The sequence below is a fragment of the Mytilus galloprovincialis genome, chromosome 1 (genome assembly GCF_965363235.1).
Source record: "Mytilus galloprovincialis chromosome 1, xbMytGall1.hap1.1, whole genome shotgun sequence".
Lineage (NCBI taxonomy): Eukaryota > Metazoa > Mollusca > Bivalvia > Mytilida > Mytilidae > Mytilus > Mytilus galloprovincialis.
The window spans coordinates 53,696,498-53,704,225 of record NC_134838.1 but is presented as its reverse complement, the minus strand read 5'-3'; the positions used below and the strand labels follow the sequence as shown (position 1 = coordinate 53,704,225).

General features: G+C 29.7%; 1 long non-coding RNA gene across 1 annotated transcript; it reads left to right on the top strand.

Moving 5' to 3' along the window:
• The first annotated feature begins 2,795 nt into the window (after window positions 1-2,795).
• Window positions 2,796-7,483, top strand: LOC143082045 (uncharacterized). Its single transcript, XR_012980271.1, has 4 exons — window positions 2,796-3,016; window positions 3,301-3,372; window positions 3,863-4,029; window positions 7,154-7,483. It is a non-coding gene; the product is annotated as an uncharacterized LOC143082045 (long non-coding RNA).
• Window positions 7,484-7,728: the final 245 nt, after the last annotated feature.

The following is a 7,728-nucleotide window of genomic DNA, read 5'->3' as shown; positions in this document are numbered from 1 at the left end:
CCAATGGGTCTTCAATGTAGCGAGAAACTCCCTTTATCGGAGGCGTCCTTCAGCTGGCCCCTCAAAAAATATGTATACTAGTTCAGTGATAATGGACGACATACTAAACTTCGAATTACACACAAGAAACTAAAATTAAAAATCGTTCAAGACTAACAAAGGCAAAAGGCTCCTGACTTGGGACAGGCGCAAAAATAGATATGTATGCTTTACAAAAATCTAGAGAGATTTAGCACATACATACTTTATATTCGTTTGAACATAGTCAATTTAGAATATAAATATATGTATGTGCGGTTCGCGTATAATTTTTGAAGTATGTAATTTATTCTATTGTGTTTTCACAATAGTTGTAAACCGGTTTTGGCGGTCAGTATATAATAAAAGTTTGCACGAGATTTGGGTAGTGACCATTGTCGTACGTTTCTTTTATATTGAAGTTTAATTTTTATTAAGAACTCTGTTTTTTTTAATTTATTGAAGTTGTATGTAAAGAATTAATGTGTTTTATATATATTTTGTAAATGTTTGATTGCTGTCTTTTACCGGTATGTTGAATAAATTGAGATTGTGTGATGTTTATAATAAAGGATTTGTTTTCGTAGATGCAAGGTTTCCGTATTCAAAACATGAACTGTTAATGATGTTTGATATTAAAAATATTGTGATCTCAAGATCTACATGTAGTAATTAAATTTGAGATGGTCATTGCTCCTAACAGTATTTAAGTATGTATTTAGTTTTCTCTTATGTCTTTATCGTATAAAGGTACATATCTGAATGTGCTCAGATATGTATGCTTTACAAAAATCTAAAGAGATTAAACAAATAAATACGGGTTGTTGTCTCTTTGACACATTCCCCATTTCCATTCTCAATTTTATTTATGTTCGTGTGAACATAGTGAATTTAGATCATAATGCTCTTTAATGAATTCTGCACTGTAACTTATATATAATAATACACGCCTTTTTGTCTCTGTTAAATAGTTGCCTCATTTGCATTAAAAAAGGTCCTTATTTATATACTTTTGTTTTTGTATTTGATTTATCATTATCTAGCAACAAATAAAAGCTGTTATCATTTCCTAGAATTTCCAATTTATGTGTGTTTCAAAAACAAACGGAACAGGATTCGAGGATGATCCAGCATTTTTGAAGTAATGGCAGAAAACGAAATATGAATATTTTTTTTGAAGGATTTTTTCCTTAAAAATCGTATTAGTCATGAGTATCCAGATGAAAAATTAATATTTGTATTTAAAATCAACTCCAAATACTCATATAAACATGATTCCCAAATGAAAAGTAAATATTTGTATTGTCTTTAAAAATCATTAAATATCTAACTGGTCCTTTTTTCATCCTGAAAACTGAAGGCATCAATTGAAATTAAGGTATAATGGCAGTCTGCTGTAAACTTTGATTGTTAAGATTGCAGAAAATATCTTGATATTTGAAGAAGCTGCGATGCAGGCCTTCAATTTACGCATATATATATTTTTCTTCGAAATAAACTAACAACAATGAACAATTAGATTTTTATCTTATGATTACTTATATGCTTACTAAGATAGATTTTCTGTAATTAGCGTTTACATTACTGTTTTGCAACTCATTGTATAAATGAGAAGGAGCTGCATATATTTATCCATTTCCTTCTATAGTAGGATAAAAAGTACAGTGATCTCATTATTTTATTCTGATATTCTGAATATTGAGTTTACCTACTTTTTTTCAATAATTGTTATTTTTTCCTGTAGAAAACATACACACTGTGGGATTTTTTTCATATCCTGTATCTTAAAAACAAGCTGAATGACTCATCAGTCTTATATCTTTTTTAACATATCAAAATATATACTACATATCGCCAGAGTATCAAAAAGTTCGTACCTCTTTTCGTTCATACTCCCATACCACCGTAATATGTTATTTTTTCTTTTATCATAGATAATTAAATTCGGACTAGCTATTTAGATGATGTATGAATACTACATATTGACATTTTCGTATTCTGTGTGTGCCTGTCCCAATTCAGGGGCCTGTAATTCATTGGTTGTTGTTTGTTGCAAGTCTAAAGTTTCCATTACAATAAAGGTTTCTTGTTATCTTGAAACACATTTCAAAATTTATAACATACATCTCATATTGATTGGGTTGACCTTTATGGAATGTTTGTTGAAAATGACAACATTTATGCTGGCTTTTTTTGCCACATTCCCTTCCAATTATTAAAAAAATCAAAAACAATGAATTATTTTAAGTATTATCATTTATGCTTAAAATAGACTTTGAAACTAGTTTTCAAATTATATATGTAATTGTTTAGCAATGTCATAGTCTGCAAAGAACAATCTGTCTATCTAAGATGCAAATATCCTTTTAGAATAAATATCAAAACCGCTGTATATTAACGATTGCAGGATAAACGTATATGTCTGGATATCTTGTAAATCGACAACATCTGACTCATAGATTAAAGCACATTGCAAGAAATATGCAGGATTCAAGCAGACAAGAGGCAGTATGGAGATCTATGTATGGGTAATTGCAAATATCTTGATGTAAAATACATAGCTACAATGTATGTAGCATGTACACAATGCAATAAAGTCTTGAAATTGTTGAATTGGTAATTTTATTGAATTGAACACAATTATATCTTTTTTCATCTTGGGGTGAGATATACATGTGCTTCATAGTTTAAATTTGGTGAAGTATGTGCACGTATGCATTTGGTAAGTTTTGTTACATTCTGAATAAATCAGAAAGTTTTGCATGTTCAAATGACAGAAATAAATACAAACTCCCCGGCAGTTCCAGTTCCGATCCGCATACGGGCCCGAATACTACTCTACACTAATCACTGCCTTCGGCTTTTTTCGTTACGCGCTCTTCAAGCGGTTTGACCCGGATTGACCTTTTGTTGCTACTGAAGCAAATATGGCTGAACATTGATGAATGAGGATATTTGTTATCAACTTTACCAGTATATATGAATAAAAACACTAACCGTAAGTAAAATGCACTCAATCCAAATAATTTTACAAAATAAAAATTTGCAAATTTCTGTATCGTTAGGTCGAAGAATTCAAGGCATGAAAACTCGATCGACTTTGTTGAATTTTTTCAAAGATGTAATAGGAAACACACACAGTATTTTATTTGGCCTTAGCCCTTATATATACAATGTACATGTACTCTTAATAAACCTTTTATTCCTGCAATAAAAAACACTTTTGACTATAATTCTAAGACGCCAGTAATCAATTCTAATGTTTTTATTTTTATCTTACAGATGGTGACAAAAAAGATAACAGCACAGTGTTAAGATTGAATCAGAATGAATAAAACAAAAAGATTATAATAGGTATTGGTTTTTTTTTAAAATATTTTTATTTGCATGGATTAATTACTTTATCAATTTATAAAAAAAATACTATTTAATTATCCTGCCTTGCATGGAATAAAATGACAACTTACATTGTTCTAAAAAAAAATGTTTGTAAATAATGAGTAAAATTAATGCTCAATAACAATGTTTAAAATGTTAACATGAAAACTGATTTTGATTTGAAGCCATATTTTATAAAATTGATTAATGTAGACAAATCTTTTTATAGTAACAAATGTAGGTGACACTTAAACACTCAATATCTTTCTTTAATTAGTATAGTAGGATGATACAGATTGATGCCTGTGAAAGAATTATAAAAAAGGTTGCATTCAGTTTTTTATTGTCAATAATACTTCCCTCCCCCTATTTTTCAAACTTTTTATATGTTAAATAATGCAGGTCCTTGCATTTCAACAATTTATTTTTAGTTATACTCATTTTATTATTTCATTATTACTTTCAGCTCCCTCAACCAGAAGAACTATGAACACAGTTATTGATTTCTATGTTTCCTTGGAGATTTTAACAGTTATAGTTAAAACTTGAAATCTAACAGAATGAAAATTTGAGAAAATTTACATATACAGTGTACATGTACATGTAGTTTCAATATAAATCAACTGATACACCGTAAGTATGTCTTCTATATATGAAAGTTATAAATTGGTTTGTTTACAAAATTAATTTTTTACTAGATATATTTGAGTAAATACCGGACCAAATTATATATTAAAGCAAATATTCACAAACGTTTTTTTTTTTAAATTACTAATATTTCCTATATGGTGATATAAATTATATGATCAAATTGTGGATACAACTACATGGTTTGTGCTATAAACTGTGAATATAAAAAAAGAGTATGTTGTATGATCGCCAATGAGAAAACTCTTCCAACAAGAGACCAAATGACAGAAGTTAACAACTGTAGCCTATAGTAGGTCATAGTACAGTCTTAAACAATGAGTAAAGCCCATACCATTCAGAGAGCTATAAAATACACTGAAATGACAAATGTGAAACAATTAAAACTAGAAATTTGGCCTAATTTATCATACATGTATGTACAAAATAATGAACAAAAAACAAATATGTGACACATCAAAAAACAAACCACTGAATTAAAGGCTCCTGATTTGGGACAGACACAGACATACATAATGTATCGGGTTAAACATGTTCGCTGGGACCCAACCCTCCCCTTACCTGGCCATGGGACAGTGGTGTAAGAGTACAAAATAAAAACAAACTATAAAATTCAGTTGAAAAAGACTTAAATCTTAACTCATCATGAGATGCATACAAGTAGAAATAAATAAAACCAAGAAAAAGGGGGCATGGTCAGGTACTATTACATACAAACAACTGAAAGACACTTAGTATAGATCTAGATTATTTACTCTAAGCACACTCAAGCTTAATAGGTGTGAAAAATACCCTAAATCTGATAGGTCCTGCAACTTTTGAAAGAGACTCCAAAAAATTACTTATAAAGGGAACTCAATCTAAATTTTGTGTTAAAATTTCATGAGAAATTGTTCAAAGCAAAGGAGAAGGGCATTAAAGGACTATTTTTTGTCCAAGAATATAAACTATTCCAAAAAGCCCCATTATGTTTGGAATTGCATAAATTTAAGAAACATGAATTATATTTTTTATACGACCGCAAAAATTAAAAAATTTTTGGTCGTATATTGGTATCACGTTGGCGTCGTCGTCGTCTGCGTCGTCGTCCGAATACTTTTAGTTTTCGCACTCTAACTTTAGTAAAAGTGAATAGAAATGTATGAAATTTTAACACAAGGTTTATGATCACAAAAGGAAGGTTGGGATTGATTTTGGGAATTTTGGTCCCAACATTTTAGGAATTAAGGGCCAAAAAGGGCCCAAATAAGCATTTTCTTGGTTTTCGCACTATAACTTTAGTTTAAGTAAATAGAAATCTATGAAATTTTGACACAAGGTTTATGACCACAAAAGGAAGGTTGGGATTGATTTTGGGAGTTTTGGTTTAAACAGTTTAGGAATTAGGGGCCAAAAAAGAGCCCAAATAAGCATTATTCTTGGTTTTCGCACAATAACTTTAGTATAAGTAAATAGAAATCTATGAAATTTAAACACAAGGTTTATGACCATAAAAGGAAGGTTGGGTTTGATTTTGGGAGTTTTGGTCCCAACAGTTTAGGAATAAGGGGCCCAAAGGGTTCAAAATTAAACTTTGTTTGATTTCATCAAAAATTGAATAATTGGGGTTCTTTGATATGCCGAATCTAACTGTGTATACATGTAGATTCTTAATTTTTGGTCCCGTTTTCAAATTGGTCTACATTAAGGTCCAAAGGGTCCAAAATTAAACTTAGTTTGATTTAACAAAAATTGAATCCTTGGGGTTCTTTGATATGCTGAATCTAAAAATGTACAGTATTCAGCAATAGCAAGAAATCTTCAATTGCACAGTATTGTGCAATAGCAAGAAATTTTCAATTGCACAGTATTGCGCAATAGCAAGAAATCTTCAATTGCACAGTATTGTGCAATAGCAAATATTTTCAATTGCACAGTATTGCGCAATAGCAAGAAATATCTAATTGCAATTTCAATTGGAGTTATCTTTCTTTGTCCAGAATAGTAGTTGAATCAACTTAAATCATTGTTTTATACAATATATATAATTGATATTTCAATTGGAGTTATCTTTCTTTGTCCAGAATAGTAGTTGAATTAACTTAAATCATTTTTTATACAATATACAATGTATATTCACTTTTACTACCAACTGATAAATTAAAACAATCTTTACCATTCAGTGATAACAAGCACTTTATTTTACATTTTAATATTTTATGATGTATTTAAATGAGTAGTTATTGTTGCAAACTCCATTATTAGAAATTTGAATTGAGATCAGTTTTGGAAAAAGGGAAAGGGGGATGTGAAAAAAAAAATGGGGGGGGAGTTAAATTTTTCTCATTTCAGATTTCATAAATAAAAAGAAAATTTATTCAAACATTTTTTTGAGAGGATTAATATTCAACAGCATAGTGAATTGCTCAAAGGCAAAAAAAATATTTTAAGTTCATTAGACCACATTCATTCTGTGTCAGAAACCTATGCTGTGTCAACTATCTAATCACAATCCAAATTTAGAGCTGAATCCAGCTTGAATGTTGTGTCCATACTTGCCCCAACCGTTCAGGGTTCAACCTCTGCGGTCGTATAAAGCTGCGCCCTGCGGAGCATCTGGTTGTCTGATAAGGTCACAATTACATCATGAAGACGAGGACAAATATAGAATTTATGCAGTTTCCAAAACAACAAAATAATTTAAGAAAACCTTTATTATAACTATTGACATAATCTCACTAAATATAATTTTTTTCTTGGATGGGCACATTACAGTCTAAAATATAATTTTATTTGACAAAAAACAAAGAAAATTAAGAAATTTTACAAATTTGGTCTAAGTTTATTGCCATGGTAACTCTTTAGTTGTAAAAAAAGCCATTATTTTCTGAATATGGTGTACTTTAGTCTAGTTTGGACAAATTTTGAAATATTTAGGATAACTGTTAAATTAGCAGTAATATCTGGGCCAAATAAAAACCTTTTTTAGTTAGCCCCTACTACTTTGAGATTGAACAAAGTGTTGCCATAATGATTTTAAAGGATGGATGGACAAACAATGGCATACCATATACATCCCTTACCTACCAGAAGTTACAAAGTTATAAAATTTTTTTTTATATATTTTCAGATCACAATTATGTCAACCTAATCATTGGAAGTTTATCAAGTTACATGAGAAGCATTGAAAGCCTGCAGAGATTCTACATGTATAAATAAATGGAATAGACTCACACTTAAAAATAACTTTTACACAAGACTAATGCACTCTCAAACAAGGATTATTCATGTTTCAATGAGTGAATTGAAGTGCATACTAGCTGCTCATGAAAATTTGTGTGCATTTTTTAAATATTTATTCTCGTTTTATTGATTGTTGTTTTCAAAAATTTGTATGTCTTCATAAATTAATCATGAACATACATGTATTGTTGTTAATAATTAAAATAGATATAAAGAATATTTTTATCTCAGTTTTAGCCAAATGATACAGTTAAATCTGATTTAACTTCTTTCCAAATATATAAACATATGAATACAAGGAGATTTGGGGTATAGGTTCATTGGACAGCATCCCAACAACAACAAAAAAACCACAAGACTAAAGTTGATTACAATTTTCCAAAACAGAATAGTTTCAATTGGCCATTCATCAAAAAGTGTGAATATATTTATAGCCCAACAAATAAAGATCTGCTATCAACA